The sequence below is a fragment of the Garra rufa genome, chromosome 1, assembly GCF_049309525.1.
Source record: "Garra rufa chromosome 1, GarRuf1.0, whole genome shotgun sequence".
Classification (NCBI taxonomy): Eukaryota; Metazoa; Chordata; class Actinopteri; order Cypriniformes; family Cyprinidae; genus Garra; species Garra rufa.
In genome coordinates this window covers 94,209,133-94,230,971 of record NC_133361.1, presented here as the reverse complement: position 1 = coordinate 94,230,971, position 21,839 = coordinate 94,209,133, and the positions used below count along the sequence as shown (strand labels likewise).

General features: G+C 41.6%; 47 non-coding genes and 1 pseudogene across 47 annotated transcripts in view; all 48 read right to left on the bottom strand.

Annotated features, from left to right (window-relative positions):
- Positions 1–16: 16 nt before the first annotated feature.
- Positions 17–135, bottom strand: LOC141319284 (5S ribosomal RNA). Its single transcript, XR_012353549.1, has one exon. It is a non-coding gene; the product is annotated as a 5S ribosomal RNA (ribosomal RNA).
- An 84-nt stretch (positions 136–219) lies between these two features.
- Positions 220–338, bottom strand: LOC141345373 (5S ribosomal RNA). Its single transcript, XR_012357004.1, has one exon. It is a non-coding gene; the product is annotated as a 5S ribosomal RNA (ribosomal RNA).
- An 802-nt stretch (positions 339–1,140) lies between these two features.
- LOC141308890 (5S ribosomal RNA) lies at positions 1,141–1,259 on the bottom strand. Its single transcript, XR_012347254.1, has one exon. It is a non-coding gene; the product is annotated as a 5S ribosomal RNA (ribosomal RNA).
- Positions 1,260–1,343: 84 nt separating this feature from the next.
- LOC141344978 (5S ribosomal RNA) lies at positions 1,344–1,462 on the bottom strand. Its single transcript, XR_012356886.1, has one exon. It is a non-coding gene; the product is annotated as a 5S ribosomal RNA (ribosomal RNA).
- Positions 1,463–1,546: 84 nt separating this feature from the next.
- LOC141318158 (5S ribosomal RNA) lies at positions 1,547–1,665 on the bottom strand. Its single transcript, XR_012352490.1, has one exon. It is a non-coding gene; the product is annotated as a 5S ribosomal RNA (ribosomal RNA).
- An 801-nt stretch (positions 1,666–2,466) lies between these two features.
- On the bottom strand, positions 2,467–2,585 carry LOC141292334 (5S ribosomal RNA). Its single transcript, XR_012340495.1, has one exon. It is a non-coding gene; the product is annotated as a 5S ribosomal RNA (ribosomal RNA).
- An 84-nt stretch (positions 2,586–2,669) lies between these two features.
- On the bottom strand, positions 2,670–2,788 carry LOC141319406 (5S ribosomal RNA). The gene has a single exon (XR_012353664.1). It is a non-coding gene; the product is annotated as a 5S ribosomal RNA (ribosomal RNA).
- An 801-nt stretch (positions 2,789–3,589) lies between these two features.
- Positions 3,590–3,708, bottom strand: LOC141308879 (5S ribosomal RNA). Its single transcript, XR_012347253.1, has one exon. It is a non-coding gene; the product is annotated as a 5S ribosomal RNA (ribosomal RNA).
- An 84-nt stretch (positions 3,709–3,792) lies between these two features.
- On the bottom strand, positions 3,793–3,911 carry LOC141319283 (5S ribosomal RNA). The gene has a single exon (XR_012353548.1). It is a non-coding gene; the product is annotated as a 5S ribosomal RNA (ribosomal RNA).
- An 84-nt stretch (positions 3,912–3,995) lies between these two features.
- On the bottom strand, positions 3,996–4,114 carry LOC141345366 (5S ribosomal RNA). The gene has a single exon (XR_012357003.1). It is a non-coding gene; the product is annotated as a 5S ribosomal RNA (ribosomal RNA).
- An 802-nt stretch (positions 4,115–4,916) lies between these two features.
- On the bottom strand, positions 4,917–5,035 carry LOC141308857 (5S ribosomal RNA). Its single transcript, XR_012347251.1, has one exon. It is a non-coding gene; the product is annotated as a 5S ribosomal RNA (ribosomal RNA).
- Positions 5,036–5,119: 84 nt separating this feature from the next.
- LOC141319281 (5S ribosomal RNA) lies at positions 5,120–5,238 on the bottom strand. The gene has a single exon (XR_012353546.1). It is a non-coding gene; the product is annotated as a 5S ribosomal RNA (ribosomal RNA).
- Positions 5,239–5,322: 84 nt separating this feature from the next.
- LOC141345363 (5S ribosomal RNA) lies at positions 5,323–5,441 on the bottom strand. The gene has a single exon (XR_012357002.1). It is a non-coding gene; the product is annotated as a 5S ribosomal RNA (ribosomal RNA).
- Positions 5,442–6,243: 802 nt separating this feature from the next.
- On the bottom strand, positions 6,244–6,362 carry LOC141308846 (5S ribosomal RNA). The gene has a single exon (XR_012347250.1). It is a non-coding gene; the product is annotated as a 5S ribosomal RNA (ribosomal RNA).
- An 83-nt stretch (positions 6,363–6,445) lies between these two features.
- LOC141344965 (5S ribosomal RNA) lies at positions 6,446–6,564 on the bottom strand. Its single transcript, XR_012356879.1, has one exon. It is a non-coding gene; the product is annotated as a 5S ribosomal RNA (ribosomal RNA).
- An 802-nt stretch (positions 6,565–7,366) lies between these two features.
- LOC141308835 (5S ribosomal RNA) lies at positions 7,367–7,485 on the bottom strand. The gene has a single exon (XR_012347249.1). It is a non-coding gene; the product is annotated as a 5S ribosomal RNA (ribosomal RNA).
- Positions 7,486–7,569: 84 nt separating this feature from the next.
- LOC141319280 (5S ribosomal RNA) lies at positions 7,570–7,688 on the bottom strand. Its single transcript, XR_012353545.1, has one exon. It is a non-coding gene; the product is annotated as a 5S ribosomal RNA (ribosomal RNA).
- An 84-nt stretch (positions 7,689–7,772) lies between these two features.
- On the bottom strand, positions 7,773–7,891 carry LOC141345355 (5S ribosomal RNA). Its single transcript, XR_012357001.1, has one exon. It is a non-coding gene; the product is annotated as a 5S ribosomal RNA (ribosomal RNA).
- An 802-nt stretch (positions 7,892–8,693) lies between these two features.
- Positions 8,694–8,812, bottom strand: LOC141308824 (5S ribosomal RNA). The gene has a single exon (XR_012347248.1). It is a non-coding gene; the product is annotated as a 5S ribosomal RNA (ribosomal RNA).
- An 84-nt stretch (positions 8,813–8,896) lies between these two features.
- LOC141344958 (5S ribosomal RNA) lies at positions 8,897–9,015 on the bottom strand. The gene has a single exon (XR_012356878.1). It is a non-coding gene; the product is annotated as a 5S ribosomal RNA (ribosomal RNA).
- Positions 9,016–9,099: 84 nt separating this feature from the next.
- On the bottom strand, positions 9,100–9,218 carry LOC141318157 (5S ribosomal RNA). The gene has a single exon (XR_012352489.1). It is a non-coding gene; the product is annotated as a 5S ribosomal RNA (ribosomal RNA).
- Positions 9,219–10,019: 801 nt separating this feature from the next.
- LOC141292326 (5S ribosomal RNA) lies at positions 10,020–10,138 on the bottom strand. The gene has a single exon (XR_012340492.1). It is a non-coding gene; the product is annotated as a 5S ribosomal RNA (ribosomal RNA).
- Positions 10,139–10,222: 84 nt separating this feature from the next.
- Positions 10,223–10,341, bottom strand: LOC141319405 (5S ribosomal RNA). The gene has a single exon (XR_012353663.1). It is a non-coding gene; the product is annotated as a 5S ribosomal RNA (ribosomal RNA).
- Positions 10,342–11,142: 801 nt separating this feature from the next.
- LOC141308813 (5S ribosomal RNA) lies at positions 11,143–11,261 on the bottom strand. The gene has a single exon (XR_012347247.1). It is a non-coding gene; the product is annotated as a 5S ribosomal RNA (ribosomal RNA).
- Positions 11,262–11,345: 84 nt separating this feature from the next.
- On the bottom strand, positions 11,346–11,464 carry LOC141319279 (5S ribosomal RNA). Its single transcript, XR_012353544.1, has one exon. It is a non-coding gene; the product is annotated as a 5S ribosomal RNA (ribosomal RNA).
- Positions 11,465–11,548: 84 nt separating this feature from the next.
- LOC141345348 (5S ribosomal RNA) lies at positions 11,549–11,667 on the bottom strand. Its single transcript, XR_012357000.1, has one exon. It is a non-coding gene; the product is annotated as a 5S ribosomal RNA (ribosomal RNA).
- An 802-nt stretch (positions 11,668–12,469) lies between these two features.
- LOC141308791 (5S ribosomal RNA) lies at positions 12,470–12,588 on the bottom strand. The gene has a single exon (XR_012347245.1). It is a non-coding gene; the product is annotated as a 5S ribosomal RNA (ribosomal RNA).
- Positions 12,589–12,672: 84 nt separating this feature from the next.
- LOC141319278 (5S ribosomal RNA) lies at positions 12,673–12,791 on the bottom strand. The gene has a single exon (XR_012353543.1). It is a non-coding gene; the product is annotated as a 5S ribosomal RNA (ribosomal RNA).
- Positions 12,792–12,875: 84 nt separating this feature from the next.
- Positions 12,876–12,994, bottom strand: LOC141345332 (5S ribosomal RNA). The gene has a single exon (XR_012356998.1). It is a non-coding gene; the product is annotated as a 5S ribosomal RNA (ribosomal RNA).
- Positions 12,995–13,796: 802 nt separating this feature from the next.
- Positions 13,797–13,915, bottom strand: LOC141308779 (5S ribosomal RNA). Its single transcript, XR_012347244.1, has one exon. It is a non-coding gene; the product is annotated as a 5S ribosomal RNA (ribosomal RNA).
- Positions 13,916–13,998: 83 nt separating this feature from the next.
- LOC141344953 (5S ribosomal RNA) lies at positions 13,999–14,117 on the bottom strand. The gene has a single exon (XR_012356877.1). It is a non-coding gene; the product is annotated as a 5S ribosomal RNA (ribosomal RNA).
- An 802-nt stretch (positions 14,118–14,919) lies between these two features.
- Positions 14,920–15,038, bottom strand: LOC141308768 (5S ribosomal RNA). The gene has a single exon (XR_012347243.1). It is a non-coding gene; the product is annotated as a 5S ribosomal RNA (ribosomal RNA).
- An 84-nt stretch (positions 15,039–15,122) lies between these two features.
- LOC141319277 (5S ribosomal RNA) lies at positions 15,123–15,241 on the bottom strand. Its single transcript, XR_012353542.1, has one exon. It is a non-coding gene; the product is annotated as a 5S ribosomal RNA (ribosomal RNA).
- Positions 15,242–15,325: 84 nt separating this feature from the next.
- LOC141345325 (5S ribosomal RNA) lies at positions 15,326–15,444 on the bottom strand. The gene has a single exon (XR_012356997.1). It is a non-coding gene; the product is annotated as a 5S ribosomal RNA (ribosomal RNA).
- An 802-nt stretch (positions 15,445–16,246) lies between these two features.
- LOC141297182 (5S ribosomal RNA) lies at positions 16,247–16,365 on the bottom strand. Its single transcript, XR_012341337.1, has one exon. It is a non-coding gene; the product is annotated as a 5S ribosomal RNA (ribosomal RNA).
- Positions 16,366–16,449: 84 nt separating this feature from the next.
- LOC141344951 (5S ribosomal RNA) lies at positions 16,450–16,568 on the bottom strand. Its single transcript, XR_012356876.1, has one exon. It is a non-coding gene; the product is annotated as a 5S ribosomal RNA (ribosomal RNA).
- Positions 16,569–16,652: 84 nt separating this feature from the next.
- Positions 16,653–16,771, bottom strand: LOC141318156 (5S ribosomal RNA). Its single transcript, XR_012352488.1, has one exon. It is a non-coding gene; the product is annotated as a 5S ribosomal RNA (ribosomal RNA).
- Positions 16,772–17,572: 801 nt separating this feature from the next.
- On the bottom strand, positions 17,573–17,691 carry LOC141292319 (5S ribosomal RNA). Its single transcript, XR_012340490.1, has one exon. It is a non-coding gene; the product is annotated as a 5S ribosomal RNA (ribosomal RNA).
- Positions 17,692–17,775: 84 nt separating this feature from the next.
- Positions 17,776–17,894, bottom strand: LOC141319404 (5S ribosomal RNA). Its single transcript, XR_012353662.1, has one exon. It is a non-coding gene; the product is annotated as a 5S ribosomal RNA (ribosomal RNA).
- An 801-nt stretch (positions 17,895–18,695) lies between these two features.
- LOC141308757 (5S ribosomal RNA) lies at positions 18,696–18,814 on the bottom strand. The gene has a single exon (XR_012347242.1). It is a non-coding gene; the product is annotated as a 5S ribosomal RNA (ribosomal RNA).
- Positions 18,815–18,898: 84 nt separating this feature from the next.
- On the bottom strand, positions 18,899–19,017 carry LOC141319275 (5S ribosomal RNA). The gene has a single exon (XR_012353540.1). It is a non-coding gene; the product is annotated as a 5S ribosomal RNA (ribosomal RNA).
- Positions 19,018–19,101: 84 nt separating this feature from the next.
- LOC141345317 (5S ribosomal RNA) lies at positions 19,102–19,220 on the bottom strand. Its single transcript, XR_012356996.1, has one exon. It is a non-coding gene; the product is annotated as a 5S ribosomal RNA (ribosomal RNA).
- Positions 19,221–20,022: 802 nt separating this feature from the next.
- LOC141308746 (5S ribosomal RNA) lies at positions 20,023–20,141 on the bottom strand. The gene has a single exon (XR_012347241.1). It is a non-coding gene; the product is annotated as a 5S ribosomal RNA (ribosomal RNA).
- Positions 20,142–20,225: 84 nt separating this feature from the next.
- Positions 20,226–20,344, bottom strand: LOC141319273 (5S ribosomal RNA). Its single transcript, XR_012353539.1, has one exon. It is a non-coding gene; the product is annotated as a 5S ribosomal RNA (ribosomal RNA).
- An 84-nt stretch (positions 20,345–20,428) lies between these two features.
- On the bottom strand, positions 20,429–20,547 carry LOC141345309 (5S ribosomal RNA). The gene has a single exon (XR_012356995.1). It is a non-coding gene; the product is annotated as a 5S ribosomal RNA (ribosomal RNA).
- Positions 20,548–21,349: 802 nt separating this feature from the next.
- On the bottom strand, positions 21,350–21,468 carry LOC141308724 (5S ribosomal RNA). The gene has a single exon (XR_012347239.1). It is a non-coding gene; the product is annotated as a 5S ribosomal RNA (ribosomal RNA).
- An 84-nt stretch (positions 21,469–21,552) lies between these two features.
- On the bottom strand, positions 21,553–21,671 carry LOC141346188 (5S ribosomal RNA; annotated as a pseudogene).
- An 84-nt stretch (positions 21,672–21,755) lies between these two features.
- LOC141318155 (5S ribosomal RNA) overlaps positions 21,756–21,839 on the bottom strand; it is a 119-nt gene continuing 35 nt past the window's right edge. Inside the window, exon 1 of the ribosomal RNA XR_012352487.1 lies at positions 21,756–21,839. This exon is cut by the window's right edge and continues 35 nt beyond it. This is a non-coding gene — a ribosomal RNA (5S ribosomal RNA).

The window sequence follows — 21,839 nt, the reverse complement described above, 5'->3', positions numbered from 1 at the left end:
GTGAAGAAAAGGCAAAAGCTTACAGCACCTGGTATTCCCAGGCGGTCTCCCATCCAAGTACTAACAAGGCCCGACGCTGCTTAGCTTCCGAGATCAGACGAGGTCGGGCGCTCTCAGCGCGGTATGGCCATAATCGAGGGCTGCTCCAAAATGTGGGCTATTTAAAGATCAGCCTCCGTAAAAGCCAGCATATTATATAAATAGTGAAGAAAAGGCAAAAGCTTACAGCACCTGGTATTCCCAGGCGGTCTCCAATCCAAGTACTAACCAGGCCCGACGCTGCTTAGCTTCCGAGATCAGACGAGGTCGGGCACTCTCAGCGCGGTATGGCCATAATCGAGGGCTGCTCCAAAAAGTGGGCTATTTAAAGATTAGCCTCCGTAAAAGCCAGCATATTATATAAATAGTGAAGAAAAGCCAAAAGCTTACAGCACCTGATATTCCCAGGCGGTCTCCCATAAAAGTGTAACAATCGGCCTTATCAGCCGAGTTACAAGACTAAAATGGTGTCAGATTTAACTGTGAGAAATGACTAGTGGTTAAAAGAATGAGACATAAAAGAAAATTGGTTTAAATAGATTTGGTGTATTTACAAGGTTCACATAAAAGACTTTAAAACAACACGATAAAACTAGGGTCAACTCTGTTAAAAGAATACAGTTCATTTGTCCATACCCTAAAAACAGGTAAACTCTGTTAAAAGAATACAGTTCATTTGTCCATACCCTAAAAACAGTCCAAGAATCCCAGTGTGTTGATAAGTCCAATGTGAGTGTCCACCAGTGTATATACAATCCACAGAAAGTGTAATCCAAATTTTGCAGGTGGTGAATGGAAAGTTGAGCTCTAAAATTAGCAACTCCTCAATCCAACAGTTTGGTGACTGTCCTTTGTTTGTCATGCTGCTCTCTTATACAGTTGTACTTCCTGCTTCCTGTCATGTGTCTAGTCACATGAAAGGCCAACCATCCATTTATTAAAGACACATACACTTAAAATGTTAAGAGTAATAAAATGGCCTAAAAAACATGTAAAACACTTAAAACTCTATAATACATTTAAATGATTGTAATAAATAGAGCGGTAAAACACGTCTTTCTAAAAGCCAGCATATTATATAAATAGTGAAGAAAAGGCAAAAGCTTACAGCACCTGGTATTCCCAGGCGGTCTCCCATCCAAGTACTAAACAGGCCCGACGCTGCTTAGCTTCCGAGATCAGACGAGATCGGGCGCTCTCAGCGCGGTATGGCCATAAGCGAGGGCTGCTCCAAAAAGTGGGCTATTTAAAGATCAGCCTCCGTAAAAGCCAGCATATTATATAAATAGTGAAGAAAAGGCAAAAGCTTACAGCACCTGGTATTCCCAGGCGGTCTCCCATCCAAGTACTAACAAGGCCCGACGCTGCTTAGCTTCCGAGATCAGACGAGGTCAGGCGCTCTCAGCGCGGTATGGCCATAATCGAGGGCTGCTCCAAAATGTGGGCTATTTAAAGATCAGCCTCCGTAAAAGCCAGCATATTATATAAATAGTGAAGAAAAGGCAAAAGCTTACAGCACCTGGTATTCCCAGGCGGTCTCCAATCCAAGTACTAACCAGGCCCGACGCTGCTTAGCTTCCGAGATCAGACGAGATCGGGCGCTCTCAGCGCGGTATGGCCATAAGCGAGGGCTGCTCCAAAAAGTGGGCTATTTAAAGATTAGCCTCCGTAAAAGCCAGCATATTATATAAATAGTGAAGAAAAGCCAAAAGCTTACAGCACCTGATATTCCCAGGCGGTCTCCCATAAAAGTGTAACAATCGGCCTTATCAGCCGAGTTACAAGACTAAAATGGTGTCAGATTTAACTGTGAGAGATGACTAGTGGTTAAAAGAATGAGACATAAAAGAAAATTGGTTTAAATAGATTTGGTGTATTTACAAGGTTCACATAAAAGACTTTAAAACAACACGATAAAACTAGGTCAACTCTGTTAAAAGAATACAGTTCATTTGTCCATACCCTAAAAACAGGTAAACTCTGTTAAAAGAATACAGTTCATTTGTCCATACCCTAAAAACAGTCCAAGAATCCCAGTGTGTTGATAAGTCCAATGTGAGTGTCCACCAGTGTATATACAATCCACAGAAAGTGTAATCCAAAGTTTGCAGGTGGTGAATGGAAAGTTGAGCTCTAAAATTAGCAACTCCTCAATCCAACAGTTTGGTGACTGTCCTTTGTTTGTCATGCTGCTCTCTTATACAGTTGTACTTCCGGCTTCCTGTCATGTGTCTAGTCACATGACAGGCCAACCATCCATTTATTAAAGACACATACACTTAAAATGTTAAGAGTAATAAAATGGCCTAAAAAACATGTAAAACACTTAAAACTCTATAATACATTTAAATGATTGTAATAAATAGAGCGGTAAAACACGTCTTTCTAAAAGCCAGCATATTATATAAATAGTGAAGAAAAGGCAAAAGCTTACAGCACCTGGTATTCCCAGGCGGTCTCCCATCCAAGTACTAACCAGGCCCGACGCTGCTTAGCTTCCGAGATCAGACGAGATCGGGCGCTCTCAGCGCGGTATGGCCATAAGCGAGGGCTGCTCCAAAAAGTGGGCTATTTAAAGATCAGCCTCCGTAAAAGCCAGCATATTATATAAATAGTGAAGAAAAGGCAAAAGCTTACAGCACCTGGTATTCCCAGGCGGTCTCCAATCCAAGTACTAACCAGGCCCGACGCTGCTTAGCTTCCGAGATCAGACGAGGTCGGGCGCTCTCAGCGCGGTATGGCCATAATCGAGGGCTGCTCCAAAAAGTGGGCTATTTAAAGATTAGCCTCCGTAAAAGCCAGCATATTATATAAATAGTGAAGAAAAGGCAAAAGCTTACAGCACCTGGTATTCCCAGGCGGTCTCCCATAAAAGTGTAACAATCGGCCTTATCAGCCGAGTTACAAGACTAAAATGTTGTCAGATTTAACTGTGAGAGATGACTAGTGGTTAAAAGAATGAGACATAAAAGAAAATTGGTTTAAATAGATTTGGTGTATTTACAAGGTTCACATAAAAGACTTTAAAACAACACGATAAAACTAGGTCAACTCTGTTAAAAGAATACAGTTCATTTGTCCATACCCTAAAAACAGGTAAACTCTGTTAAAAGAATACAGTTCATTTGTCCATACCCTAAAAACAGTCCAAGAATCCCAGTGTGTTGATAAGTCCAATGTGAGTGTCCACCAGTGTATATACAATCCACAGAAAGTGTAATCCAAAGTTTGCAGGTGGTGAATGGAAAGTTGAGCTGTAAAATTAGCAACTCCTCAATCCAACAGTTTGGTGACTGTCCTTTGTTTGTCATGCTGCTCTCTTATACAGTTGTACTTCCTGCTTCCTGTCATGTGTCTAGTCACATGAAAGGCCAACCATCCATTTATTAAAGACACATACACTTAAAATGTTAAGAGTAATAAAATGGCCTAAAAAACATGTAAAACACTTAAAACTCTATAATACATTTAAATGATTGTAATAAATAGAGCGGTAAAACACGTCTTTCTAAAAGCCAGCATATTATATAAATAGTGAAGAAAAGGCAAAAGCTTACAGCACCTGGTATTCCCAGGCGGTCTCCCATCCAAGTACTAAACAGGCCCGACGCTGCTTAGCTTCCGAGATCAGACGAGATCGGGCGCTCTCAGCGCGGTATGGCCATAAGCGAGGGCTGCTCCAAAAAGTGGGCTATTTAAAGATCAGCCTCCGTAAAAGCCAGCATATTATATAAATAGTGAAGAAAAGGCAAAAGCTTACAGCACCTGGTATTCCCAGGCGGTCTCCCATCCAAGTACTAACAAGGCCCGACGCTGCTTAGCTTCCGAGATCAGACGAGGTCGGGCGCTCTCAGCGCGGTATGGCCATAATCGAGGGCTGCTCCAAAATGTGGGCTATTTAAAGATCAGCCTCCGTAAAAGCCAGCATATTATATAAATAGTGAAGAAAAGGCAAAAGCTTACAGCACCTGGTATTCCCAGGCGGTCTCCAATCCAAGTACTAACCAGGCCCGACGCTGCTTAGCTTCCGAGATCAGACGAGGTCGGGCACTCTCAGCGCGGTATGGCCATAATCGAGGGCTGCTCCAAAAAGTGGGCTATTTAAAGATTAGCCTCCGTAAAAGCCAGCATATTATATAAATAGTGAAGAAAAGCCAAAAGCTTACAGCACCTGATATTCCCAGGCGGTCTCCCATAAAAGTGTAACAATCGGCCTTATCAGCCGAGTTACAAGACTAAAATGGTGTCAGATTTAACTGTGAGAGATGACTAGTGGTTAAAAGAATGAGACATAAAAGAAAATTGGTTTAAATAGATTTGGTGTATTTACAAGGTTCACATAAAAGACTTTAAAACAACACGATAAAACTAGGGTCAACTCTGTTAAAAGAATACAGTTCATTTGTCCATACCCTAAAAACAGGTAAACTCTGTTAAAAGAATACAGTTCATTTGTCCATACCCTAAAAACAGTCCAAGAATCCCAGTGTGTTGATAAGTCCAATGTGAGTGTCCACCAGTGTATATACAATCCACAGAAAGTGTAATCCAAATTTTGCAGGTGGTGAATGGAAAGTTGAGCTCTAAAATTAGCAACTCCTCAATCCAACAGTTTGGTGACTGTCCTTTGTTTGTCATGCTGCTCTCTTATACAGTTGTACTTCCTGCTTCCTGTCATGTGTCTAGTCACATGAAAGGCCAACCATCCATTTATTAAAGACACATACACTTAAAATGTTAAGAGTAATAAAATGGCCTAAAAAACATGTAAAACACTTAAAACTCTATAATACATTTAAATGATTGTAATAAATAGAGCGGTAAAACACGTCTTTCTAAAAGCCAGCATATTATATAAATAGTGAAGAAAAGGCAAAAGCTTACAGCACCTGGTATTCCCAGGCGGTCTCCCATCCAAGTACTAAACAGGCCCGACGCTGCTTAGCTTCCGAGATCAGACGAGATCGGGCGCTCTCAGCGCGGTATGGCCATAAGCGAGGGCTGCTCCAAAAAGTGGGCTATTTAAAGATCAGCCTCCGTAAAAGCCAGCATATTATATAAATAGTGAAGAAAAGGCAAAAGCTTACAGCACCTGGTATTCCCAGGCGGTCTCCCATCCAAGTACTAACAAGGCCCGACGCTGCTTAGCTTCCGAGATCAGACGAGGTCGGGCGCTCTCAGCGCGGTATGGCCATAATCGAGGGCTGCTCCAAAATGTGGGCTATTTAAAGATCAGCCTCCGTAAAAGCCAGCATATTATATAAATAGTGAAGAAAAGGCAAAAGCTTACAGCACCTGGTATTCCCAGGCGGTCTCCAATCCAAGTACTAACCAGGCCCGACGCTGCTTAGCTTCCGAGATCAGACGAGGTCGGGCACTCTCAGCGCGGTATGGCCATAATCGAGGGCTGCTCCAAAAAGTGGGCTATTTAAAGATTAGCCTCCGTAAAAGCCAGCATATTATATAAATAGTGAAGAAAAGCCAAAAGCTTACAGCACCTGATATTCCCAGGCGGTCTCCCATAAAAGTGTAACAATCGGCCTTATCAGCCGAGTTACAAGACTAAAATGGTGTCAGATTTAACTGTGAGAAATGACTAGTGGTTAAAAGAATGAGACATAAAAGAAAATTGGTTTAAATAGATTTGGTGTATTTACAAGGTTCACATAAAAGACTTTAAAACAACACGATAAAACTAGGGTCAACTCTGTTAAAAGAATACAGTTCATTTGTCCATACCCTAAAAACAGGTAAACTCTGTTAAAAGAATACAGTTCATTTGTCCATACCCTAAAAACAGTCCAAGAATCCCAGTGTGTTGATAAGTCCAATGTGAGTGTCCACCAGTGTATATACAATCCACAGAAAGTGTAATCCAAATTTTGCAGGTGGTGAATGGAAAGTTGAGCTCTAAAATTAGCAACTCCTCAATCCAACAGTTTGGTGACTGTCCTTTGTTTGTCATGCTGCTCTCTTATACAGTTGTACTTCCTGCTTCCTGTCATGTGTCTAGTCACATGAAAGGCCAACCATCCATTTATTAAAGACACATACACTTAAAATGTTAAGAGTAATAAAATGGCCTAAAAAACATGTAAAACACTTAAAACTCTATAATACATTTAAATGATTGTAATAAATAGAGCGGTAAAACACGTCTTTCTAAAAGCCAGCATATTATATAAATAGTGAAGAAAAGGCAAAAGCTTACAGCACCTGGTATTCCCAGGCGGTCTCCCATCCAAGTACTAAACAGGCCCGACGCTGCTTAGCTTCCGAGATCAGACGAGATCGGGCGCTCTCAGCGCGGTATGGCCATAAGCGAGGGCTGCTCCAAAAAGTGGGCTATTAAAGATCAGCCTCCGTAAAAGCCAGCATATTATATAAATAGTGAAGAAAAGGCAAAAGCTTACAGCACCTGGTATTCCCAGGCGGTCTCCCATCCAAGTACTAACAAGGCCCGACGCTGCTTAGCTTCCGAGATCAGACGAGGTCAGGCGCTCTCAGCGCGGTATGGCCATAATCGAGGGCTGCTCCAAAAAGTGGGCTATTTAAAGATTAGCCTCCGTAAAAGCCAGCATATTATATAAATAGTGAAGAAAAGCCAAAAGCTTACAGCACCTGATATTCCCAGGCGGTCTCCCATAAAAGTGTAACAATCGGCCTTATCAGCCGAGTTACAAGACTAAAATGGTGTCAGATTTAACTGTGAGAGATGACTAGTGGTTAAAAGAATGAGACATAAAAGAAAATTGGTTTAAATAGATTTGGTGTATTTACAAGGTTCACATAAAAGACTTTAAAACAACACGATAAAACTAGGGTCAACTCTGTTAAAAGAATACAGTTCATTTGTCCATACCCTAAAAACAGGTAAACTCTGTTAAAAGAATACAGTTCATTTGTCCATACCCTAAAAACAGTCCAAGAATCCCAGTGTGTTGATAAGTCCAATGTGAGTGTCCACCAGTGTATATACAATCCACAGAAAGTGTAATCCAAATTTTGCAGGTGGTGAATGGAAAGTTGAGCTCTAAAATTAGCAACTCCTCAATCCAACAGTTTGGTGACTGTCCTTTGTTTGTCATGCTGCTCTCTTATACAGTTGTACTTCCTGCTTCCTGTCATGTGTCTAGTCACATGAAAGGCCAACCATCCATTTATTAAAGACACATACACTTAAAATGTTAAGAGTAATAAAATGGCCTAAAAAACATGTAAAACACTTAAAACTCTATAATACATTTAAATGATTGTAATAAATAGAGCGGTAAAACACGTCTTTCTAAAAGCCAGCATATTATATAAATAGTGAAGAAAAGGCAAAAGCTTACAGCACCTGGTATTCCCAGGCGGTCTCCCATCCAAGTACTAAACAGGCCCGACGCTGCTTAGCTTCCGAGATCAGACGAGATCGGGCGCTCTCAGCGCGGTATGGCCATAAGCGAGGGCTGCTCCAAAAAGTGGGCTATTTAAAGATCAGCCTCCGTAAAAGCCAGCATATTATATAAATAGTGAAGAAAAGGCAAAAGCTTACAGCACCTGGTATTCCCAGGCGGTCTCCCATCCAAGTACTAACAAGGCCCGACGCTGCTTAGCTTCCGAGATCAGACGAGGTCGGGCGCTCTCAGCGCGGTATGGCCATAATCGAGGGCTGCTTCAAAATGTGGGCTATTTAAAGATCAGCCTCCGTAAAAGCCAGCATATTATATAAATAGTGAAGAAAAGGCAAAAGCTTACAGCACCTGGTATTCCCAGGCGGTCTCCAATCCAAGTACTAACCAGGCCCGACGCTGCTTAGCTTCCGAGATCAGACGAGGTCGGGCACTCTCAGCGCGGTATGGCCATAATCGAGGGCTGCTCCAAAAAGTGGGCTATTTAAAGATTAGCCTCCGTAAAAGCCAGCATATTATATAAATAGTGAAGAAAAGCCAAAAGCTTACAGCACCTGATATTCCCAGGCAGTCTCCCATAAAAGTGTAACAATCGGCCTTATCAGCCGAGTTACAAGACTAAAATGGTGTCAGATTTAACTGTGAGAAATGACTAGTGGTTAAAAGAATGAGACATAAAAGAAAATTGGTTTAAATAGATTTGGTGTATTTACAAGGTTCACATAAAAGACTTTAAAACAACACGATAAAACTAGGGTCAACTCTGTTAAAAGAATACAGTTCATTTGTCCATACCCTAAAAACAGGTAAACTCTGTTAAAAGAATACAGTTCATTTGTCCATACCCTAAAAACAGTCCAAGAATCCCAGTGTGTTGATAAGTCCAATGTGAGTGTCCACCAGTGTATATACAATCCACAGAAAGTGTAATCCAAATTTTGCAGGTGGTGAATGGAAAGTTGAGCTCTAAAATTAGCAACTCCTCAATCCAACAGTTTGGTGACTGTCCTTTGTTTGTCATGCTGCTCTCTTATACAGTTGTACTTCCTGCTTCCTGTCATGTGTCTAGTCACATGAAAGGCCAACCATCCATTTATTAAAGACACATACACTTAAAATGTTAAGAGTAATAAAATGGCCTAAAAAACATGTAAAACACTTAAAACTCTATAATACATTTAAATGATTGTAATAAATAGAGCGGTAAAACACGTCTTTCTAAAAGCCAGCATATTATATAAATAGTGAAGAAAAGGCAAAAGCTTACAGCACCTGGTATTCCCAGGCGGTCTCCCATCCAAGTACTAAACAGGCCCGACGCTGCTTAGCTTCCGAGATCAGACGAGATCGGGCGCTCTCAGCGCGGTATGGCCATAAGCGAGGGCTGCTCCAAAAAGTGGGCTATTTAAAGATCAGCCTCCGTAAAAGCCAGCATATTATATAAATAGTGAAGAAAAGGCAAAAGCTTACAGCACCTGGTATTCCCAGGCGGTCTCCCATCCAAGTACTAACAAGGCCCGACGCTGCTTAGCTTCCGAGATCAGACGAGGTCAGGCGCTCTCAGCGCGGTATGGCCATAATCGAGGGCTGCTCCAAAATGTGGGCTATTTAAAGATCAGCCTCCGTAAAAGCCAGCATATTATATAAATAGTGAAGAAAAGGCAAAAGCTTACAGCACCTGGTATTCCCAGGCGGTCTCCAATCCAAGTACTAACCAGGCCCGACGCTGCTTAGCTTCCGAGATCAGACGAGATCGGGCGCTCTCAGCGCGGTATGGCCATAAGCGAGGGCTGCTCCAAAAAGTGGGCTATTTAAAGATTAGCCTCCGTAAAAGCCAGCATATTATATAAATAGTGAAGAAAAGCCAAAAGCTTACAGCACCTGATATTCCCAGGCGGTCTCCCATAAAAGTGTAACAATCGGCCTTATCAGCCGAGTTACAAGACTAAAATGGTGTCAGATTTAACTGTGAGAGATGACTAGTGGTTAAAAGAATGAGACATAAAAGAAAATTGGTTTAAATAGATTTGGTGTATTTACAAGGTTCACATAAAAGACTTTAAAACAACACGATAAAACTAGGTCAACTCTGTTAAAAGAATACAGTTCATTTGTCCATACCCTAAAAACAGGTAAACTCTGTTAAAAGAATACAGTTCATTTGTCCATACCCTAAAAACAGTCCAAGAATCCCAGTGTGTTGATAAGTCCAATGTGAGTGTCCACCAGTGTATATACAATCCACAGAAAGTGTAATCCAAAGTTTGCAGGTGGTGAATGGAAAGTTGAGCTCTAAAATTAGCAACTCCTCAATCCAACAGTTTGGTGACTGTCCTTTGTTTGTCATGCTGCTCTCTTATACAGTTGTACTTCCGGCTTCCTGTCATGTGTCTAGTCACATGACAGGCCAACCATCCATTTATTAAAGACACATACACTTAAAATGTTAAGAGTAATAAAATGGCCTAAAAAACATGTAAAACACTTAAAACTCTATAATACATTTAAATGATTGTAATAAATAGAGCGGTAAAACACGTCTTTCTAAAAGCCAGCATATTATATAAATAGTGAAGAAAAGGCAATAGCTTACAGCACCTGGTATTCCCAGGCGGTCTCCCATCCAAGTACTAACCAGGCCCGACGCTGCTTAGCTTCCGAGATCAGACGAGATCGGGCGCTCTCAGCGCGGTATGGCCATAAGCGAGGGCTGCTCCAAAAAGTGGGCTATTTAAAGATCAGCCTCCGTAAAAGCCAGCATATTATATAAATAGTGAAGAAAAGGCAAAAGCTTACAGCACCTGGTATTCCCAGGCGGTCTCCAATCCAAGTACTAACCAGGCCCGACGCTGCTTAGCTTCCGAGATCAGACGAGGTCGGGCGCTCTCAGCGCGGTATGGCCATAATCGAGGGCTGCTCCAAAAAGTGGGCTATTTAAAGATTAGCCTCCGTAAAAGCCAGCATATTATATAAATAGTGAAGAAAAGGCAAAAGCTTACAGCACCTGGTATTCCCAGGCGGTCTCCCATAAAAGTGTAACAATCGGCCTTATCAGCCGAGTTACAAGACTAAAATGTTGTCAGATTTAACTGTGAGAGATGACTAGTGGTTAAAAGAATGAGACATAAAAGAAAATTGGTTTAAATAGATTTGGTGTATTTACAAGGTTCACATAAAAGACTTTAAAACAACACGATAAAACTAGGTCAACTCTGTTAAAAGAATACAGTTCATTTGTCCATACCCTAAAAACAGGTAAACTCTGTTAAAAGAATACAGTTCATTTGTCCATACCCTAAAAACAGTCCAAGAATCCCAGTGTGTTGATAAGTCCAATGTGAGTGTCCACCAGTGTATATACAATCCACAGAAAGTGTAATCCAAAGTTTGCAGGTGGTGAATGGAAAGTTGAGCTGTAAAATTAGCAACTCCTCAATCCAACAGTTTGGTGACTGTCCTTTGTTTGTCATGCTGCTCTCTTATACAGTTGTACTTCCTGCTTCCTGTCATGTGTCTAGTCACATGAAAGGCCAACCATCCATTTATTAAAGACACATACACTTAAAATGTTAAGAGTAATAAAATGGCCTAAAAAACATGTAAAACACTTAAAACTCTATAATACATTTAAATGATTGTAATAAATAGAGCGGTAAAACACGTCTTTCTAAAAGCCAGCATATTATATAAATAGTGAAGAAAAGGCAAAAGCTTACAGCACCTGGTATTCCCAGGCGGTCTCCCATCCAAGTACTAAACAGGCCCGACGCTGCTTAGCTTCCGAGATCAGACGAGATCGGGCGCTCTCAGCGCGGTATGGCCATAAGCGAGGGCTGCTCCAAAAAGTGGGCTATTTAAAGATCAGCCTCCGTAAAAGCCAGCATATTATATAAATAGTGAAGAAAAGGCAAAAGCTTACAGCACCTGGTATTCCCAGGCGGTCTCCCATCCAAGTACTAACAAGGCCCGACGCTGCTTAGCTTCCGAGATCAGACGAGGTCGGGCGCTCTCAGCGCGGTATGGCCATAATCGAGGGCTGCTCCAAAATGTGGGCTATTTAAAGATCAGCCTCCGTAAAAGCCAGCATATTATATAAATAGTGAAGAAAAGGCAAAAGCTTACAGCACCTGGTATTCCCAGGCGGTCTCCAATCCAAGTACTAACCAGGCCCGACGCTGCTTAGCTTCCGAGATCAGACGAGGTCGGGCACTCTCAGCGCGGTATGGCCATAATCGAGGGCTGCTCCAAAAAGTGGGCTATTTAAAGATTAGCCTCCGTAAAAGCCAGCATATTATATAAATAGTGAAGAAAAGCCAAAAGCTTACAGCACCTGATATTCCCAGGCGGTCTCCCATAAAAGTGTAACAATCGGCCTTATCAGCCGAGTTACAAGACTAAAATGGTGTCAGATTTAACTGTGAGAGATGACTAGTGGTTAAAAGAATGAGACATAAAAGAAAATTGGTTTAAATAGATTTGGTGTATTTACAAGGTTCACATAAAAGACTTTAAAACAACACGATAAAACTAGGGTCAACTCTGTTAAAAGAATACAGTTCATTTGTCCATACCCTAAAAACAGGTAAACTCTGTTAAAAGAATACAGTTCATTTGTCCATACCCTAAAAACAGTCCAAGAATCCCAGTGTGTTGATAAGTCCAATGTGAGTGTCCACCAGTGTATATACAATCCACAGAAAGTGTAATCCAAATTTTGCAGGTGGTGAATGGAAAGTTGAGCTCTAAAATTAGCAACTCCTCAATCCAACAGTTTGGTGACTGTCCTTTGTTTGTCATGCTGCTCTCTTATACAGTTGTACTTCCTGCTTCCTGTCATGTGTCTAGTCACATGAAAGGCCAACCATCCATTTATTAAAGACACATACACTTAAAATGTTAAGAGTAATAAAATGGCCTAAAAAACATGTAAAACACTTAAAACTCTATAATACATTTAAATGATTGTAATAAATAGAGCGGTAAAACACGTCTTTCTAAAAGCCAGCATATTATATAAATAGTGAAGAAAAGGCAAAAGCTTACAGCACCTGGTATTCCCAGGCGGTCTCCCATCCAAGTACTAAACAGGCCCGACGCTGCTTAGCTTCCGAGATCAGACGAGATCGGGCGCTCTCAGCGCGGTATGGCCATAAGCGAGGGCTGCTCCAAAAAGTGGGCTATTTAAAGATCAGCCTCCGTAAAAGCCAGCATATTATATAAATAGTGAAGAAAAGGCAAAAGCTTACAGCACCTGGTATTCCCAGGCGGTCTCCCATCCAAGTACTAACAAGGCCCGACGCTGCTTAGCTTCCGAGATCAGACGAGGTCGGGCGCTCTCAGCGCGGTATGGCCATAATCGAGGGCTGCTCCAAAATGTGGGCTATTTAAAGATCAGCCTCCGTAAAAGCCAGCATATTATATAAATAGTGAAGAAAAGGCAAAAGCTTACAGCACCTGGTATTCCCAGGCGGTCTCCAATCCAAGTACTAACCAGGCCCGACGCTGCTTAGCTTCCGAGATCAGACGAGGTCGGGCACTCTCAGCGCGGTATGGCCATAATCGAGGGCTGCTCCAAAAAGTGGGCTATTTAAAGATTAGCCTCCGTAAAAGCCAGCATATTATATAAATAGTGAAGAAAAGCCAAAAGCTTACAGCACCTGATATTCCCAGGCGGTCTCCCATAAAAGTGTAACAATCGGCCTTATCAGCCGAGTTACAAGACTAAAATGGTGTCAGATTTAACTGTGAGAAATGACTAGTGGTTAAAAGAATGAGACATAAAAGAAAATTGGTTTAAATAGATTTGGTGTATTTACAAGGTTCACATAAAAGACTTTAAAACAACACGATAAAACTAGGGTCAACTCTGTTAAAAGAATACAGTTCATTTGTCCATACCCTAAAAACAGGTAAACTCTGTTAAAAGAATACAGTTCATTTGTCCATACCCTAAAAACAGTCCAAGAATCCCAGTGTGTTGATAAGTCCAATGTGAGTGTCCACCAGTGTATATACAATCCACAGAAAGTGTAATCCAAATTTTGCAGGTGGTGAATGGAAAGTTGAGCTCTAAAATTAGCAACTCCTCAATCCAACAGTTTGGTGACTGTCCTTTGTTTGTCATGCTGCTCTCTTATACAGTTGTACTTCCTGCTTCCTGTCATGTGTCTAGTCACATGAAAGGCCAACCATCCATTTATTAAAGACACATACACTTAAAATGTTAAGAGTAATAAAATGGCCTAAAAAACATGTAAAACACTTAAAACTCTATAATACATTTAAATGATTGTAATAAATAGAGCGGTAAAACACGTCTTTCTAAAAGCCAGCATATTATATAAATAGTGAAGAAAAGGCAAAAGCTTACAGCACCTGGTATTCCCAGGCGGTCTCCCATCCAAGTACTAAACAGGCCCGACGCTGCTTAGCTTCCGAGATCAGACGAGATCGGGCGCTCTCAGCGCGGTATGGCCATAAGCGAGGGCTGCTCCAAAAAGTGGGCTATTAAAGATCAGCCTCCGTAAAAGCCAGCATATTATATAAATAGTGAAGAAAAGGCAAAAGCTTACAGCACCTGGTATTCCCAGGCGGTCTCCCATCCAAGTACTAACAAGGCCCGACGCTGCTTAGCTTCCGAGATCAGACGAGGTCAGGCGCTCTCAGCGCGGTATGGCCATAATCGAGGGCTGCTCCAAAAAGTGGGCTATTTAAAGATTAGCCTCCGTAAAAGCCAGCATATTATATAAATAGTGAAGAAAAGCCAAAAGCTTACAGCACCTGATATTCCCAGGCGGTCTCCCATAAAAGTGTAACAATCGGCCTTATCAGCCGAGTTACAAGACTAAAATGGTGTCAGATTTAACTGTGAGAGATGACTAGTGGTTAAAAGAATGAGACATAAAAGAAAATTGGTTTAAATAGATTTGGTGTATTTACAAGGTTCACATAAAAGACTTTAAAACAACACGATAAAACTAGGGTCAACTCTGTTAAAAGAATACAGTTCATTTGTCCATACCCTAAAAACAGGTAAACTCTGTTAAAAGAATACAGTTCATTTGTCCATACCCTAAAAACAGTCCAAGAATCCCAGTGTGTTGATAAGTCCAATGTGAGTGTCCACCAGTGTATATACAATCCACAGAAAGTGTAATCCAAATTTTGCAGGTGGTGAATGGAAAGTTGAGCTCTAAAATTAGCAACTCCTCAATCCAACAGTTTGGTGACTGTCCTTTGTTTGTCATGCTGCTCTCTTATACAGTTGTACTTCCTGCTTCCTGTCATGTGTCTAGTCACATGAAAGGCCAACCATCCATTTATTAAAGACACATACACTTAAAATGTTAAGAGTAATAAAATGGCCTAAAAAACATGTAAAACACTTAAAACTCTATAATACATTTAAATGATTGTAATAAATAGAGCGGTAAAACACGTCTTTCTAAAAGCCAGCATATTATATAAATAGTGAAGAAAAGGCAAAAGCTTACAGCACCTGGTATTCCCAGGCGGTCTCCCATCCAAGTACTAAACAGGCCCGACGCTGCTTAGCTTCCGAGATCAGACGAGATCGGGCGCTCTCAGCGCGGTATGGCCATAAGCGAGGGCTGCTCCAAAAAGTGGGCTATTTAAAGATCAGCCTCCGTAAAAGCCAGCATATTATATAAATAGTGAAGAAAAGGCAAAAGCTTACAGCACCTGGTATTCCCAGGCGGTCTCCCATCCAAGTACTAACAAGGCCCGACGCTGCTTAGCTTCCGAGATCAGACGAGGTCGGGCGCTCTCAGCGCGGTATGGCCATAATCGAGGGCTGCTTCAAAATGTGGGCTATTTAAAGATCAGCCTCCGTAAAAGCCAGCATATTATATAAATAGTGAAGAAAAGGCAAAAGCTTACAGCACCTGGTATTCCCAGGCGGTCTCCAATCCAAGTACTAACCAGGCCCGACGCTGCTTAGCTTCCGAGATCAGACGAGGTCGGGCACTCTCAGCGCGGTATGGCCATAATCGAGGGCTGCTCCAAAAAGTGGGCTATTTAAAGATTAGCCTCCGTAAAAGCCAGCATATTATATAAATAGTGAAGAAAAGCCAAAAGCTTACAGCACCTGATATTCCCAGGCAGTCTCCCATAAAAGTGTAACAATCGGCCTTATCAGCCGAGTTACAAGACTAAAATGGTGTCAGATTTAACTGTGAGAAATGACTAGTGGTTAAAAGAATGAGACATAAAAGAAAATTGGTTTAAATAGATTTGGTGTATTTACAAGGTTCACATAAAAGACTTTAAAACAACACGATAAAACTAGGGTCAACTCTGTTAAAAGAATACAGTTCATTTGTCCATACCCTAAAAACAGGTAAACTCTGTTAAAAGAATACAGTTCATTTGTCCATACCCTAAAAACAGTCCAAGAATCCCAGTGTTTTGATAAGTCCAATGTGAGTGTCCACCAGTGTATATACAATCCACAGAAAGTGTAATCCAAATTTTGCAGGTGGTGAATGGAAAGTTGAGCTCTAAAATTAGCAACTCCTCAATCCAACAGTTTGGTGACTGTCCTTTGTTTGTCATGCTGCTCTCTTATACAGTTGTACTTCCTGCTTCCTGTCATGTGTCTAGTCACATGAAAGGCCAACCATCCATTTATTAAAGACACATACACTTAAAATGTTAAGAGTAATAAAATGGCCTAAAAAACATGTAAAACACTTAAAACTCTATAATACATTTAAATGATTGTAATAAATAGAGCGGTAAAACACGTCTTTCTAAAAGCCAGCATATTATATAAATAGTGAAGAAAAGGCAAAGGCTTACAGCACCTGGTATTCCCAGGCGGTCTCCCATCCAAGTACTAAACAGGCCCGACGCTGCTTAGCTTCCGAGATCAGACGAGATCGGGCGCTCTCAGCGCGGTATGGCCATAAGCGAGGGCTGCTCCAAAAAGTGGGCTATTTAAAGATCAGCCTCCGTAAAAGCCAGCATATTATATAAATAGTGAAGAAAAGGCAAAAGCTTACAGCACCTGGTATTCCCAGGCGGTCTCCCATCCAAGTACTAACAAGGCCCGACGCTGCTTAGCTTCCGAGATCAGACGAGGTCAGGCGCTCTCAGCGCGGTATGGCCATAATCGAGGGCTGCTCCAAAATGTGGGCTATTTAAAGATCAGCCTCCGTAAAAGCCAGCATATTATATAAATAGTGAAGAAAAGGCAAAAGCTTACAGCACCTGGTATTCCCAGGCGGTCTCCAATCCAAGTACTAACCAGGCCCGACGCTGCTTAGCTTCCGAGATCAGACGAGATCGGGCGCTCTCAGCGCGGTATGGCCATAAGCGAGGGCTGCTCCAAAAAGTGGGCTATTTAAAGATTAGCCTCCGTAAAAGCCAGCATATTATATAAATAGTGAAGAAAAGCCAAAAGCTTACAGCACCTGATATTCCCAGGCGGTCTCCCATAAAAGTGTAACAATCGGCCTTATCAGCCGAGTTACAAGACTAAAATGGTGTCAGATTTAACTGTGAGAGATGACTAGTGGTTAAAAGAATGAGACATAAAAGAAAATTGGTTTAAATAGATTTGGTGTATTTACAAGGTTCACATAAAAGACTTTAAAACAACACGATAAAACTAGGTCAACTCTGTTAAAAGAATACAGTTCATTTGTCCATACCCTAAAAACAGGTAAACTCTGTTAAAAGAATACAGTTCATTTGTCCATACCCTAAAAACAGTCCAAGAATCCCAGTGTGTTGATAAGTCCAATGTGAGTGTCCACCAGTGTATATACAATCCACAGAAAGTGTAATCCAAAGTTTGCAGGTGGTGAATGGAAAGTTGAGCTCTAAAATTAGCAACTCCTCAATCCAACAGTTTGGTGACTGTCCTTTGTTTGTCATGCTGCTCTCTTATACAGTTGTACTTCCGGCTTCCTGTCATGTGTCTAGTCACATGACAGGCCAACCATCCATTTATTAAAGACACATACACTTAAAATGTTAAGAGTAATAAAATGGCCTAAAAAACATGTAAAACACTTAAAACTCTATAATACATTTAAATGATTGTAATAAATAGAGCGGTAAAACACGTCTTTCTAAAAGCCAGCATATTATATAAATAGTGAAGAAAAGGCAAAAGCTTACAGCACCTGGTATTCCCAGGCGGTCTCCCATCCAAGTACTAACCAGGCCCGACGCTGCTTAGCTTCCGAGATCAGACGAGATCGGGCGCTCTCAGCGCGGTATGGCCATAAGCGAGGGCTGCTCCAAAAAGTGGGCTATTTAAAGATCAGCCTCCGTAAAAGCCAGCATATTATATAAATAGTGAAGAAAAGGCAAAAGCTTACAGCACCTGGTATTCCCAGGCGGTCTCCAATCCAAGTACTAACCAGGCCCGACGCTGCTTAGCTTCCGAGATCAGACGAGGTCGGGCGCTCTCAGCGCGGTATGGCCATAATCGAGGGCTGCTCCAAAAAGTGGGCTATTTAAAGATTAGCCTCCGTAAAAGCCAGCATATTATATAAATAGTGAAGAAAAGGCAAAAGCTTACAGCACCTGGTATTCCCAGGCGGTCTCCCATAAAAGTGTAACAATCGGCCTTATCAGCCGAGTTACAAGACTAAAATGTTGTCAGATTTAACTGTGAGAGATGACTAGTGGTTAAAAGAATGAGACATAAAAGAAAATTGGTTTAAATAGATTTGGTGTATTTACAAGGTTCACATAAAAGACTTTAAAACAACACGATAAAACTAGGTCAACTCTGTTAAAAGAATACAGTTCATTTGTCCATACCCTAAAAACAGGTAAACTCTGTTAAAAGAATACAGTTCATTTGTCCATACCCTAAAAACAGTCCAAGAATCCCAGTGTGTTGATAAGTCCAATGTGAGTGTCCACCAGTGTATATACAATCCACAGAAAGTGTAATCCAAAGTTTGCAGGTGGTGAATGGAAAGTTGAGCTGTAAAATTAGCAACTCCTCAATCCAACAGTTTGGTGACTGTCCTTTGTTTGTCATGCTGCTCTCTTATACAGTTGTACTTCCTGCTTCCTGTCATGTGTCTAGTCACATGAAAGGCCAACCATCCATTTATTAAAGACACATACACTTAAAATGTTAAGAGTAATAAAATGGCCTAAAAAACATGTAAAACACTTAAAACTCTATAATACATTTAAATGATTGTAATAAATAGAGCGGTAAAACACGTCTTTCTAAAAGCCAGCATATTATATAAATAGTGAAGAAAAGGCAAAAGCTTACAGCACCTGGTATTCCCAGGCGGTCTCCCATCCAAGTACTAAACAGGCCCGACGCTGCTTAGCTTCCGAGATCAGACGAGATCGGGCGCTCTCAGCGCGGTATGGCCATAAGCGAGGGCTGCTCCAAAAAGTGGGCTATTTAAAGATCAGCCTCCGTAAAAGCCAGCATATTATATAAATAGTGAAGAAAAGGCAAAAGCTTACAGCACCTGGTATTCCCAGGCGGTCTCCCATCCAAGTACTAACAAGGCCCGACGCTGCTTAGCTTCCGAGATCAGACGAGGTCGGGCGCTCTCAGCGCGGTATGGCCATAATCGAGGGCTGCTCCAAAATGTGGGCTATTTAAAGATCAGCCTCCGTAAAAGCCAGCATATTATATAAATAGTGAAGAAAAGGCAAAAGCTTACAGCACCTGGTATTCCCAGGCGGTCTCCAATCCAAGTACTAACCAGGCCCGACGCTGCTTAGCTTCCGAGATCAGACGAGGTCGGGCACTCTCAGCGCGGTATGGCCATAATCGAGGGCTGCTCCAAAAAGTGGGCTATTTAAAGATTAGCCTCCGTAAAAGCCAGCATATTATATAAATAGTGAAGAAAAGCCAAAAGCTTACAGCACCTGATATTCCCAGGCGGTCTCCCATAAAAGTGTAACAATCGGCCTTATCAGCCGAGTTACAAGACTAAAATGGTGTCAGATTTAACTGTGAGAGATGACTAGTGGTTAAAAGAATGAGACATAAAAGAAAATTGGTTTAAATAGATTTGGTGTATTTACAAGGTTCACATAAAAGACTTTAAAACAACACGATAAAACTAGGGTCAACTCTGTTAAAAGAATACAGTTCATTTGTCCATACCCTAAAAACAGGTAAACTCTGTTAAAAGAATACAGTTCATTTGTCCATACCCTAAAAACAGTCCAAGAATCCCAGTGTGTTGATAAGTCCAATGTGAGTGTCCACCAGTGTATATACAATCCACAGAAAGTGTAATCCAAATTTTGCAGGTGGTGAATGGAAAGTTGAGCTCTAAAATTAGCAACTCCTCAATCCAACAGTTTGGTGACTGTCCTTTGTTTGTCATGCTGCTCTCTTATACAGTTGTACTTCCTGCTTCCTGTCATGTGTCTAGTCACATGAAAGGCCAACCATCCATTTATTAAAGACACATACACTTAAAATGTTAAGAGTAATAAAATGGCCTAAAAAACATGTAAAACACTTAAAACTCTATAATACATTTAAATGATTGTAATAAATAGAGCGGTAAAACACGTCTTTCTAAAAGCCAGCATATTATATAAATAGTGAAGAAAAGGCAAAAGCTTACAGCACCTGGTATTCCCAGGCGGTCTCCCATCCAAGTACTAAACAGGCCCGACGCTGCTTAGCTTCCGAGATCAGACGAGATCGGGCGCTCTCAGCGCGGTATGGCCATAAGCGAGGGCTGCTCCAAAAAGTGGGCTATTTAAAGATCAGCCTCCGTAAAAGCCAGCATATTATATAAATAGTGAAGAAAAGGCAAAAGCTTACAGCACCTGGTATTCCCAGGCGGTCTCCCATCCAAGTACTAACAAGGCCCGACGCTGCTTAGCTTCCGAGATCAGACGAGGTCGGGCGCTCTCAGCGCGGTATGGCCATAATCGAGGGCTGCTCCAAAATGTGGGCTATTTAAAGATCAGCCTCCGTAAAAGCCAGCATATTATATAAATAGTGAAGAAAAGGCAAAAGCTTACAGCACCTGGTATTCCCAGGCGGTCTCCAATCCAAGTACTAACCAGGCCCGACGCTGCTTAGCTTCCGAGATCAGACGAGGTCGGGCACTCTCAGCGCGGTATGGCCATAATCGAGGGCTGCTCCAAAAAGTGGGCTATTTAAAGATTAGCCTCCGTAAAAGCCAGCATATTATATAAATAGTGAAGAAAAGCCAAAAGCTTACAGCACCTGATATTCCCAGGCGGTCTCCCATAAAAGTGTAACAATCGGCCTTATCAGCCGAGTTACAAGACTAAAATGGTGTCAGATTTAACTGTGAGAAATGACTAGTGGTTAAAAGAATGAGACATAAAAGAAAATTGGTTTAAATAGATTTGGTGTATTTACAAGGTTCACATAAAAGACTTTAAAACAACACGATAAAACTAGGGTCAACTCTGTTAAAAGAATACAGTTCATTTGTCCATACCCTAAAAACAGGTAAACTCTGTTAAAAGAATACAGTTCATTTGTCCATACCCTAAAAACAGTCCAAGAATCCCAGTGTGTTGATAAGTCCAATGTGAGTGTCCACCAGTGTATATACAATCCACAGAAAGTGTAATCCAAATTTTGCAGGTGGTGAATGGAAAGTTGAGCTCTAAAATTAGCAACTCCTCAATCCAACAGTTTGGTGACTGTCCTTTGTTTGTCATGCTGCTCTCTTATACAGTTGTACTTCCTGCTTCCTGTCATGTGTCTAGTCACATGAAAGGCCAACCATCCATTTATTAAAGACACATACACTTAAAATGTTAAGAGTAATAAAATGGCCTAAAAAACATGTAAAACACTTAAAACTCTATAATACATTTAAATGATTGTAATAAATAGAGCGGTAAAACACGTCTTTCTAAAAGCCAGCATATTATATAAATAGTGAAGAAAAGGCAAAAGCTTACAGCACCTGGTATTCCCAGGCGGTCTCCCATCCAAGTACTAAACAGGCCCGACGCTGCTTAGCTTCCGAGATCAGACGAGATCGGGCGCTCTCAGCGCGGTATGGCCATAAGCGAGGGCTGCTCCAAAAAGTGGGCTATTTAAAGATCAGCCTCCGTAAAAGCCAGCATATTATATAAATAGTGAAGAAAAGGCAAAAGCTTACAGCACCTGGTATTCCCAGGCGGTCTCCCATCCAAGTACTAACAAGGCCCGACGCTGCTTAGCTTCCGAGATCAGACGAGGTCAGGCACTCTCAGCGCGGTATGGCCATAATCGAGGGCTGCTCCAAAATGTGGGCTATTTAAAGATCAGCCTCCGTAAAAGCCAGCATATTATATAAATAGTGAAGAAAAGGCAAAAGCTTACAGCACCTGGTATTCCCAGGCGGTCTCCAATCCAAGTACTAACCAGGCCCGACGCTGCTTAGCTTCCGAGATCAGACG